A 13,057-nucleotide genomic window follows, 5' to 3' on the forward strand; every position below is an offset into this window, starting at 1 on the left:
TTACCTAATGCTGGCAAGACAGGCCTGCACCATCATGCCTACCTATCCAATGCTGCCCAGCCAGATATTTCTGAACCTTATGTTGCATTTCGAGTTGTTCAGTATTTGTAAAAGTAATTTGTACCAACCTGTTGCCCAACTAAAATTACCAAGTTGTATTTTAAATTTGTAATGAATTATGCCATCTTGCAATAAAGTGACAATTGAAACAACAACAACAACAAAAAAGCCCAAAGATCACTTGAATCGAGCAACTGAGAAGGGTTCTGCTGTTAAAAAAATGCTGGAGTCACACAAGTACACACTTTTAAAAGAACTAATACATTTCAATTAGCCGAAAAGCATTTTAAATCTTTAAGAAATCATCCATACTATGCAAGACACAATGAATGCAAACTGTGAATATGCACCATAGCACCTTCATTTAACATTTAGAAAGAAAAAAAAAAGCTCAGATTGGGGTAGGAGAAAAATTACTGTAATTGTACTTTCCTTGAGATTTTTTTAAAACTTTCTCACAAATAAGTTGATCTTTCAAAAAGAAGCTGGAGTGCTACATCAACGATGAAGCTTGAGGATGTTAACATTTGAAGACAATTATGTGGGCATGGTAGTATAAGTGATAACCCCAGCACATTGGGGTCACCCAGAGAAGGATCCTTGAGGCTCATGGGACAGACAGTCTAGACTAATGGGTAAGCTCCATGTTCAGTGACAGATGCCTTTTCAGAAAATCAGGTGGATGGTGAAGTGCCCCATGCTGACATCTAGCCTTCAAACAAATACTCAGAACTATATACACATGCGCACACCAAACATACACATCTGCATCCATGCACACACAATGTGTGTGTGTGTGAGTGTGTTGTATATGTGTGTATTCTTCACCTCAAGTTCATACAGAACTAAGTAGCACAATGCTACATTTTAAAAATCCGGTTTACTTTTACATAAAGTAAACCGCACAAGTGTTACACATATGTATACACATACATATATGTATGAATTTGTCTTTGAAAGATCTCTGCCCCTGTCTAAAGGTAAATTTGGGGTCAAAAGAAAGATGGAAACAATACTGTAGAACCAGAAAAATGTCATATAACAGAAGGTTTATTGAAAATAAAAATGAAGGCTACATATAAGGAACAAGAACCAAGCTAACAAAAGCAGAAATGGGGGGAGTTAAGCAAAATTTATTTATTTTTTTAATGTACACTGGTGTTTTGCCTTGATGTATGTCTGTGTGAGGGTTTCAGATCCACTGGAATTTTAGTTATATACAGTTGTAAGCTGTCATGTGGGTGCTGGGAATTGAACCCGGGTCCCCTGGAAGAACAGTCTGTTTCTACCCTCTGAGCCATCTTTTCAGGCCCTAAGAAAAATTCTTACACTTAGTCCCAAGAAATCTAGTCAAGGAGAGAAATTATATAAATGTGCCAACCAGCTTTCTTTGTTTCATGAAAGGACATGTCACAAAACAAAATATTTTTAGGATCTAAAGAATTCTCTATAAAAGGGGATTATTTACAGGATGGTGAGTGATGCAACAGAATATGCTCTTCACCTGGATCAGTCTGTCATTAGGATAGACAGACATACCTATCCTGCAAAGCTCCCTTTGTCCCATACATCCGATGATACTCTAAAGCTTGAGGGACAAATCATTCATGCTTGCAGGGTACTGAAAAGCCACACATGAAGCTCCTTTGTGGAGAAGGCAAGTCTCAAGCAGAAATTTGTAATTTTTTTTTGCTTGTTTGTTAAATCTATGGAAATTGAACCCAGGGCCTCAGGAATGCTAAGCAAACACTTCACTAGATAGAGCCCCGCCCCAGGCCTCACAGTACCTTTTCTTTCTTTTTCTTTCTTTCTTTCTTCCTTTCTTTCTTTCTTTTTTTCTTTTTTTTTTTTTTTTTTTTTTTTTTTGACATAGGCTCTCACTGTGTAGCCAGGGCTGGCATTGAATGCACAGAAATCTGTCTGTCTCTGCATGTACAGTGTTGGCATGTGCCACCATGCCTCATGAAGTTTTCTTCTGAACTTTCTGTTAGCGTTGATGAATCCCAGTTCTCAGCTTTTCCTGTTTCTAACAGCACGAGAAGAATTAAAGGCCTGCAGAGCATCCTGGGTTAAGATCTATTCTAGAGGTGACAGCACTCAGAGTGAAGAGAGGCTGAGACAGAGGTCTCAGTGACCCCAAAGCAGGAAACATTTACTAGACAGTACTTGGCAGAAAGCCCCAAACTGAGTCTCAGGCAAGGGAAGCCTTCCTTTTTACGCATTTCAGCGTGGCTGACAACCCCACATGCTGATCAGAATCACTCCCTTCCATGCTGGAACATCTGAGGGAACATGAGGCACCTCTGGACATTAGTCCAGTGTTTCCCAAAAAGAACACAGATAATGTAACAAGGCAAGTCTGAATTGCTGGGCCCAAAATCAAATATACCAGAAACAACTAACAAATCTAGTCACACCATGATGCATTTTAGAACCAAAGACCCCAAGTGAGATTAAAGACAAAACTGATCAAGGTTCTAAAATGTCTCGTATAAACACACTAAACAAGACAGCAAAGCTGAGCAAAGACAGGATTCAAAGAGGACACAAAGCAACGTACTTCAAACCTACTGAATCAAATGGGACTCCTGAAGGTCAATATTAAAACATGAGATGGAAAGGCTAGTTCAACTCAAGAAAAAGGAACATAAAGGGGCACTAGGAGGGTTCACCAAAAACACAACATATACTTTATTAAAACTTAAATAAATAAATGGACACCTAAAAATAACTTATATTTCCTAGACTGAAAGAAGCTGCAAATTCCCTCCAGTGGGAAGGTCACAGGCTTAACTCTGAGATGCTCTGGAATGCAAGCAAACACCAGGCATACACGGGCACTTAACGCGAGTATTTCATCTGCTCCCTCAAAAACATGAATTTCAGGAAATGAAATTTGGCCTTCATTCATCAAACCACACTGGGCTCTTTGAAAACTCGGAATTTTAAAACCAAGTCATCGTTTGATTTCCAAACAAGGTCAAGAAAATAAGACAGCATAGGGCTGACATCCAGGGCTGTGCCCCACACTGTTAAGGAGTGACACCAGTGTGGCCTGTTGCTATGGTTCCTGACTATTAATTCCTGAAAGAAGGTGATTAGACAGGCAGCAGATGAGCATCAATAGGATGCCATCACTTAGGCACAGAGCACTGACACATGTTCCTCACGTCTGGGGCAAGTTACTTTTATGAATCACCGCTTTGATGTGAATATTCCTTTCTCGATTTAAGCCCACAAAACACATGAGCAAAAATTAATTGAGGTTCAGCTTCAACAAACTGGGGAAAGTATGATATTATTTGGGGGAACAAAGAACATGGATAGGCTGTTCCTTTAAGAGAAATATTTACTCTTTTAAGGCTTCTGCCCACATGCCATACATGTACATTTATACACATGTTTATATACATGTTCATGTCAGCTACAGAAAAGTAAGTACCCAAATCCCAGGCCTCAAGGGTTGAAATAGTTTTAGATACAAATGTAGCAATTACATATGAGTTTTACCTTTTTTTTTTTTTTTGCTTCTGTAATTCAATCTTCAGTTATAGTCACCTCAAAAGGTCACTTCTCACCCTAAAAACAAAACAAAATCAACACATGACAATCTGAATGGCAAGGGAAGTCTCACAATGAATGTCCAGCATCCACACAGCAAAAGGTCAGCAGTTTAACTGTACACCCTGGAGACTTCCCCGTTTACAGAGACAGGGCTAGGATCTTCACTATAAGACCATAAACCCAACAGGGCCAGGAAAAATGAAGGCGGAACACTTCCGACTTTTCATGAGAACTTTTTCTTGTCTTGCCATCTATTAATTCATTTTTCGAGTGGAATTATACATGACTCATAGGCCTCTGTTTTGGGAAACCAGACTGTTACTTGAATGTGTGTGTTTGGTTCATACCCACAATATTTCCAATTTCATTCTTTTTTTTTTTCTTTGAAACTGAGCATGCACTTGCAGATACCATGCTTTCTGTCATTCTGAACCTTTCAAAATAATTTTTTAAAGGCACCATTTTCTACTTGGGGAGGGGCAAGGGGTTAATTGCTGATGAAAGCTGTTCGCAGAACATTTTGCACTTAGCACCTATATCTACCAGATCCACTACATTAGATAAAAATGGTTCATGTCACATGAAATAAACAAATGAAATCAAGCTTCCTAAAACACAAAGAAATCGAGGAACACATTTCAACCCATATCTCCTCTGCATCTCCACAGCCCCTCAGCAAAACTCGTGTGTGCCTTTTAAGAAATGTCAGAAACTGCCTCTTCCTGTCCATGGAACTGGAATCAGCACATGGCATGAGAGAAACAGACAAACATGAGTTTATTAATTTAGATCATGTTGGTGAGGGTGCGGGGTTCATCCCACCTCACTGACGATACATGAGAATACAGAGCGGTGAGATCCTATCACTTTACTAACATGCTAATAGCCTTTTGCTTACTGCCCAGAACAATACAGAATGGAATACCACCCCGCCCACCCTCTGCTGTCAGCTCTGGATGAGAAAGGCAAAGCCATCTCCCTTCGCTAAGGCTAGGGAGTAGCACTTACATGCCAACCTCTTACATTTCCACAATCGAGGGTATACAGATTCTTGCTATGCCGACTGGAAAAAAAGATACAGGCTGTGAGTGAGATCAGAATTCTCATGTTTACTGTAAGAGGAAATTGGAGGTTTTCACCATAAATCTTTACCTTTTGGGTGGGGGAAAACCCTAGCACAGGGGTTTAAAGCAACCGCCCTGCAACTTGCACCCAAACCTTTTTTGTTTTTACACAAAACAATTCAAACTGAAAATGAAAATCATGTGCTCTCCTGCTGATGTCTGGCCTTAGGATTGCCTTCTTGCTTCATAGTGAACAGGGATAAGAAAGGGCAACAGCCATCAAGTGTTCAAGGCAGCTCAGCGTCCGTGAGGTAATAACCCCATTCCACCCAAGGCACATACATTTAACAGAAAAAAAATCAAAACGTTTAAAGTTGTGCTGCCATTTGCAGACCTAGGGACAACACTCAGGGTTCCTCAAATGCCAGGTAAGCGCTTGACCACTCAGCTGCCAGGTAAGCGCTTGACCACTCAGCTGCCAGGTAAGTGCTTGACCACTCAGCTGCAAGTCTAGCACTCATCCCATCTTAAATACAAAGTGAGTGAACTTTGGCAGACCCTGTTCAATTCAAAGCAAGAAGGCCCCTTTCTCCCTCCCCATTCCTGGAGACTTTCTTCACTGCATGAGCTTTAAACTAATTTATATGTTTATCTATTGAGCTGGGTCTATTTTTGCATGTTTGGCAGAAGGGCCTATAGTATTAGACTTTGCAATGCAGATGAGATTCGCTATCATATAGGCAAGGCAAACAACTGGACCTCATTAAAATTTAATTTCCAAAGAAAACTGCTGAAAGGCCCACTTTGAATAAAGTTATCTTTCTCTAGTGCTGCTTCTGCACCCGCAGAACAATTCCAGGTAAACCCAAGGCCTGTCTGTGCAGCAACTGCCTAAGAGGCACAGTTCATAAGCCAGTGGAGGCTAAACCAGACACTGGCTGACCCTCAGGACGTGAGTGTAATTTTCCCTCTGGGGAAATAAAAGCATAAGAGTGGGGAACAGCACGATGATACAACTGACATTCTACCACATGCAGACCCGGGCGGTGCAAAACCGGCTCCGTTTCATTTTCGCTTATGCATCAAGTATTGTCAGTAAGATGTAAAATACATCCCATAAATTTTAATGCACACGCACATCTGACCACTCATTAATTTATTTCTGTTGATTTCACTTTTTAGAAAAAGGCATCCATTAGCAATGTCATCTGAAATGGTATTTCCTAAGTTTTGCTGCAGAAAGATTAGTAGTTCAACAGCTGTTTGCCATCATGTGGAATTGAATGAAATGTGTCAATACAGAAGACGAGAAAATGAGGGGTTAGAACTGAGGCCCGAGCTTGTATCATTACATGCTTAGGAGAATCAGAAATCAACAGCTCTGGTGAAAAAGATGCAACTTGCTTTTTCCCAGAGCATAAACTTCCATTTCTAAAACTGTGTACTTTCAATGATCAAGTCAAGTGACTATTTACCTGTCTGTCCCAGCACAAACAGCAGAGCTCAAATTAAACCATTGTGTAAAGCTTTTAAGTTAACACACACACACACACACACACACACACACACACACACACACGAAATATATTCCCCTCCAACCCTCTTGTCTCCTTGTTTTAAAAGGCTGCCACCACACAGATGCTATGTTGTTTTCTTTTTCTCTCTTTTTAAAAACTTCCCTAGTGATTTTATGTGTTAAAAGTGAGCCAGGCATATGGTAAACAGAAATTCTTTCCCTTCCTGGCATTCATTTTCTTTCACAGTAAAGATCCCCGAACTAGAATTTTCCAAGGCCTCTTCACGACAGTGCTGTTATTTACCTGGATATACCAGGTGACCACAGAGGGTGTGCTGGACCCCACGTGTCACCTGCCACCTGTAGGGTTGGAAACCCAGCATTTCAAGTGCTTCCTCTTTCTCTGCTTCCCCCGTCCTCCCTCCTCCACTAGAAGTTCACTGCGGTGCCCTGTGGTTGCCATCCTGTATCCAGGCTGCACCCCGAGTTTTGTCCCTCACTGCATCCGTGAGATATGTAATGCCAACTGCCAATTGGCATGAGCTCCTTGGAGCTGAAACACTAGTTAGCCGGTGAGACCCTGCTTCACAGGGTTGGAAAGTAACAGCATACCTTCTAGTTTTCACATTCAAAGTAGTTCCCCCTTTTCCTTTCACAGTCGCTACAATAAACGACTACTCCTGCATTCTCTTTCACAATATGCAGTTACCACAATCTGATGCTGAAGGGTGACCAACAACATCTCTCTCTAGCCTCCTTCCAGCACAGGCTGGGAAAGCCACTGGGAGCCAACGTGACAAAGGGGCAGCTTAGCAGGTGCAAGGGACAAGGACTCCTGAAGTCTAGAACACCGCTCAAACGTCCACACTCCCACATCTTCCTGCTAAACAGCACAGACTTCACTTGAGAAAATAAGTCCAAATGGGCCAGTTTCCAAGGGAGTACTGCCTCTTTAAGTCGTCAATCTTAACTCATTTTGGCTTTCCTGTCTTATTTTCCAGTGATTTCTTAGAAAACAGAAGGCTATCGGCACATGTTTGACTGATTGAACACAAGGGTCACTTTATTTTCTACACTTAAGAACAATCCACTTAGAAATCACTCCCAGAGTGTGTCCCTATGCTCTCTGGAACTTCAATTGTTGAGTCAGATTTAACAAAAATTCAAAGGAGGGAAGGCAGAAAGACAAAGAAAACTGGGGGGGGGCAGAGGGGAGAAAGAAAAGGGAAAGGAGGAAGGAAGGACTTGGGACATGAAGCTCTGTGCATCCAGGCAGTCTGCAGCCAGGGGTGGCCAGAGACACACCCATGGCAGTTGGCTTATAAACGCTCCACTTCCTTTACTGGTCTCTATCAAAGAAATGACCTGCCACACACAAGCACTCCACATCACTGTCCAAAACCCCTCCTGTCCCTGGGAGGAACATTTTACTGCCCTTTCTCTCTCTCTGGGACACATTACAGAGTCTAACTTTGGGGACCTGTTCTGGAAGACAAAACTAGAAACACTGCACACAGTGCAACCATGTGCTACAGGCAACCCAAAGGATAGGCCAAGAAATAACTCTAGGCTGGCATTCCCCCAGGAAAACTACAGCCAGGGGCCTGTCTCATTTGGAAAACTCATTCTCTTTTACCTTCCACTCAAGTAAAACCCTGGTCATGGTCATGTGAAAATATTTTATAGGTATCCTTTAACAACCTGTACAAGTTGAAAACCAAAAACAATATTTGCTGTTTTGCCTTTGAAACGCTAACAAAGCCTTTGTTTTAGATTCGCCTTCAGTGTGCAATAAGAGTTAATAATCAAATCCATCCCAACCCCCACAAATGTTAAACAAAAAGATAAAAGAAATGCAAATAGCTATTGTCATGGAAAGTTAAAGTACCTGTCTGTATTTTTACGTGAAAACTATTATCTCTATCAATCAAAATTTAAGAATACAATAGTGCTAATCACAGAAGGTGCTCTGACGGCTTCACTTCTTTCCCCTCATTAAAAAAAAGTATTTTTCCTCTTTAAAAAATGAGTATAAAAGTCATATACTTACAATTAGCTAGAATATTTGTAATTTTATCATTAAAAACCTTCAGCAGCCCCACTGCTAATAAATGCTTCTAAGTCTCTAGACTGATTGGTACCCAAGAAGACCCAAGCCCTCGCATATTTTAATAAGGCTGATGGAATCTTATTTCAATTCTCCCAGTTTGCAACCTGCGGGGGAACAGCACACTCTCCTGTTGGATGGAGTTACTCAGATCGAGGCAACAGTCATGAGGGAGCAGGCGCGCCTTCTTTTAGATCCAATTCCTGCACCCAGCAATAGCTTTCCACAGGACATGAACCTTGGATGGTTCCCCTCATCTGTTTTGACAACTTGAATTGAAATGATAAACATTCTGCCCTGAAAAGAAAGTGGAATATCCCCAAATTGCCCAGAGTAATCCAAGTGCAGCAACTGCTGAGTCGTTTTCTAATTCACTTAAAAATAAAAATGATTGCATTAGCTTTCTAAAGACAGTAAAGAACAAAAAGAGTAGCCAGACCCCAGATAGTCAAACAAACAGCTCGAGATTAGAATTCCTAGAACAAACACTTCAGCCAGGGTGCCATTATGTAGACCCACTGAGCCTGGATAGATGTCCCCTCCTACCAGAGAGCCAAGGGGCTGTCATTTCCCCCCAAGCAAGATCAGATTTCCTTCCCTCTCCACTGCCTCTCTGAGCTTCATGGCCAACATCTCATGTGTGCTATTAATATCAATGAGGAGACGATTCGCTTTCCACAGAAGAAAACCCCTCGGATCCCAGCACAGACCTTCGGGGAGGACCCTGGCCCCATGTACACAATACAGTAGCCGAGTTTTGCCGCTTTCCTGCAGTTCAGGCTCACACACTGTTTGAAGCCTCTTACCAGACAATGGTAGCTCTAGCTGCAGGATAGTTACAAAACAGGATTTGCTAGGACCAAGAATAGTCAAGCTGCGCTCGCCCTCTCCCTTTTCTTTTTTAATTCCTTCCTGTCCCCAAGAGCCTCACAAGACCAGTTGAAAATTCAGCTGTGTTTCCCGAGAGGCACCTGTACTGGTCTATTTTCAAAGCAGCCAGCCAGTGAAAACTGCCCAGGAACCAGGACAGCTTTCAGTAGGCACGGAGAAGGGCAGCAGAGTGCCCTCTCAACATTTGCGAAAGGAAACAAAAGTATCAGCTTGGCTCGGCACACACTTACCCATTCATGGTGAGGCAGCAGAGCTTTGGGGCAGGAGTCTCGAGTCTCTCACAGGACAAAGCGAAGTTCAAGAGTTTGTAAGGGAGAAACTATAGGCAGTGGGAAGCCCGTCCTGCAGGCTCTCAGGGTTCCCAGGCTGGCGGCGTGTGAGGAAGGGCTGAAGGTATGTGGGCTAAACACAACAAAGCCACTGCCTTACTCTAGATTAAATATGCAGGAAGAGGCCCCTTTGCATAAACACAAACACTCAGCAAATGAACAACTGGCTCAATCAGGCGCCCGCTGTGCCTCCTACCTATCCTCCTCTGACAAGAGACACTGGCTGTTCCAGGGGACACCACTAAACTGGGAGATCTATCTTTAAATGCAATGTTGCTAAGCTAACAATTGAAATGAATTACATTCATTAGTAATGAAGAATTCACTTCTGAAGGGGTGGCATGGGGGGCAAACTTGGATGTCCAGCTACTTCCTAAACAAGCTGGCACAGAACACTTCTGTGAAGTTCTGCTGTAGGCTGTATTCCAATCTCCCATGATCAAGGAAGGTTACATTATACACCCCTCGAGGCACGTTTTGTATATATTTACAAAATACACATAAATGAGAAGTGTATACATACACATGCATCTGCACATATCGATGCATAGTCTCAGATATAATATGTATGCATATCTAAAGAGAATACACAGAATATCACTTAGCTATATCCTTTAGCTCACTAATCATTTAAGGAAAATAATGGGAGCTTTCCAAAAGTACATCCCAAATGCCTGCCTTTCAAATGTCACCAATGCATGACCGCTCATTTAAAAACATTATCCAGATATTAGGAAGGATGCTTTTAAGTGAGTGGCCTCAGCCACTTATCACTTCAATTAAACAATGTAATTACAGTCAACAATTTTCTCCATTTCTGCAGAAAAATATGTCATACCTCAATGCAATTTGTCTGTAGAGCCCAGGAATTTAGCAAAAGGGAGAAACATATGAAGGCTGGGAATTTTCTACCATGGCTTGCTCAGACTAAGGTCAGCTTCTAGCGGCCTCTGACCTTCTGCTTCTAGCAACTTGTTGGTCTTGGGAACTTAATTATTTTTCCCTCTATTTTGTTTTTTCAGTTTCTTAATTACAAGTTAAATGTGAAGCTGCAATTCCATATGTTAACAATGAAGGGTCAGATTTCTTTTTTTTACATTCATTTATGTGGGTGTGCTCACACACACTGAGAAAGATCAGAGAAGAGCTCTTAAGGTTTGGCTCTTCCCTGACTGGAGTAGAACTCATGTCATCCAGCTCACTGGAAGGCATCTTTACTCAATGAGCCACCCTGCCAGCCACCAATAACTTTTTCATGAATTTTACAGCATGACATGATTTCAAATGACACATATGAAAGACTATGTTCAATTACTTGGTTCTAAGTCACACAGAACTGTGGGAGACCAATTCAGTTTTACAACACGAGTCTATATTATATTTTGTACGAACTACAGTAGAACATGGGTCCTTCCCAGGCTCAGGAGAAAGCACCACCCAAAAAAAGAGGGGAGACATCTCATCCTTCACTGCAAAAACAAAAGATCCGCCCTTAAAAGATTTTTTTTTAAATATTAAAACCAAAAACCTACTTCAAACACATAGACAATGGCAGCTACTGGAGAAAATAAATGAAATAAAAAGATTCTCAACATCCCAAAGAACAAAGCATGGGTCCTGGAGAAACTGAAGACGCCTGCTCTGTTCACTACTTTCCCTTGAACTGACCTTCTAAAACCACCGATCCCCACAAATGAGAGCAGTCTACCTTTGGTCAAGCAAGACACTGAACAAAAATGTAATCAACCTGCCACTGTGAAGAAGGCCCCCATCTACCCCAGTGTTGTTTCTAGCAACTATTTTGGCAGTTCCGGTGGGTTGCTGTATTTGCTAGCTCATCCACAGCATACTGAGTGAGCTAATGCAAGTGTGGATGGCGGAATCCAGTATTAATGAGCTGTACTGTGTGAACCTGGATGACACTGAATATACTGTACAATTATAGGTAGCATCTGATTCCATAGGTATTAGATACTGTACTCTAAATTAATATTTTAATGAGGACAGTGAAATAAAGACGACAAGCCAGGTAAGACATCCCTGCATTGTAGCTCAGCCAGAGCTTATTGCTAGAAGGCTCTCAGACACAGGAGCCAACGACACAGACAGGGATTGGGACAGAAATCCGTATGCAAGCCCTGCGGGCTGAGTGACACGTACTGATGCACAGAGTCAAAGATGTCATCCTCGCACAAGCTCCACTTGCTGCAACCTAGAGAGAGAGGATGAAGGGGGAGGGTGGGAGGCCAGGCAGCTAGAGCTCCAGAAAATAAACAGGGTGTACAGTTTCAAAGGCTCCAGACACAGGCTTTTCATTGTTCAAGCCAATTATCAGCGGAAAATAATAACAACAGATGGGTCTGGAGTCACTGACTTTTCATACGCACTTCTCTGGGCTGAACAGATGAAGAAACGCGAGAGCTATCTGAAAAAGGCAAAACATCGCACAGTGAAAGAACTCCACAGTCCAGATGGGGACCTTCTAAGTCTGCCGATTATCTTCTAACGTTGTAAGACAGACTTACTGAAACATTTCAAGAACCAATTGGATATGATGCCTACAATGGCTTCATTACTGGAAGGGGTCGCCTCAGAATGTAACTAACAGGGAATTCAATAAGGATAGACTGTAGGTTTCCTGTTTGCTAGTCAGGGACTGTTGGTTCCCACTCAAACTAGAAACCTATTCACCGTGGGAGAATAAACCATCAAGGAAAGATAAACGAAGGCTGTGAAAAGTGTATTAATTATCCTGAAGCATTCCACTGTGATGGGACAGGGGTAAAATATCCCTGAAGTAATTTCTTATTAAGGCTTCCTGTGATAAAATGTCATCCTGTGTAAGTAATGACAGGATTTTAAACAGCCTTTGCCACCTGTGACTTTAAAGATACTTTCTGTTTAGTATAAAACAAATAGATTTCTATATAAATTTCATATAAAAATGTAACGAGATATAAATTTTCTAATAAATGCCAACCACACACTTGGGCAAAACTCATCAACCTGGACCAACCTACTCTCAATAACCTGAACATCATCAAGTTAAATTTTCAACAGAACCATGTAGGCTAACTACAACCTGAGACCCTGGAGTGAGCAATGGAGAAAGTAAGTTTCTCATCAGACAGACTTCATTCTTTATCTCTTCACCCTATTCACCTCCATCCATGTATCACCAATTCCACAAGCACACTTTGCAGAAATCTCTCCCTCAATTGATAGAAAATATAGTTGAAGCCAACACGTTAAGAAAAAAAGAAAAACTGATCCTGCTACTATTTACCAACAAGCTTAACATTAAAAAAATATTGCTATGAGCACACTGTTGACTTCACAAGTCCATAATGTAAGTTTTAAAAAAACAGATTCCCCCCATTGAAGTCTTTCTTTCAAAGTACCCTATCAAAAGTAAATTCACAGCAGAACACGAAGGCACGAAGAAGAAAATATCGCCGAGGGCAGAATTCTGCAACTGCTTTAAGAAGCAAACAAGAACACAAAAGATGTGTAATGCAGCCATCTG

General features: G+C 41.6%; 1 protein-coding gene across 9 annotated transcripts in view; it reads right to left on the reverse strand.

Moving 5' to 3' along the window:
- Foxp1 (forkhead box P1) overlaps positions 1–13,057 on the reverse strand; it is a 405,483-nt gene that overhangs the window by 328,368 nt on the left and 64,058 nt on the right. For 8 of the 9 annotated variants that reach the window (XM_040738590.1, XM_005071201.4, XM_040738594.1 and 5 more), the window contains one exon: positions 3,571–3,639. The gene's annotated coding sequence lies outside the window, so the exon portion shown is untranslated. Of the gene's footprint in view, positions 1–3,570; positions 3,640–9,432; positions 9,607–13,057 lie in introns of those variants that run through there. The other variant, XM_021227829.2, reaches the window with a different exon arrangement.

Source organism: Mesocricetus auratus, unplaced genomic scaffold (genome assembly GCF_017639785.1).
Source record: "Mesocricetus auratus isolate SY011 unplaced genomic scaffold, BCM_Maur_2.0 Super-Scaffold_100676, whole genome shotgun sequence".
Lineage (NCBI taxonomy): Eukaryota > Metazoa > Chordata > Mammalia > Rodentia > Cricetidae > Mesocricetus > Mesocricetus auratus.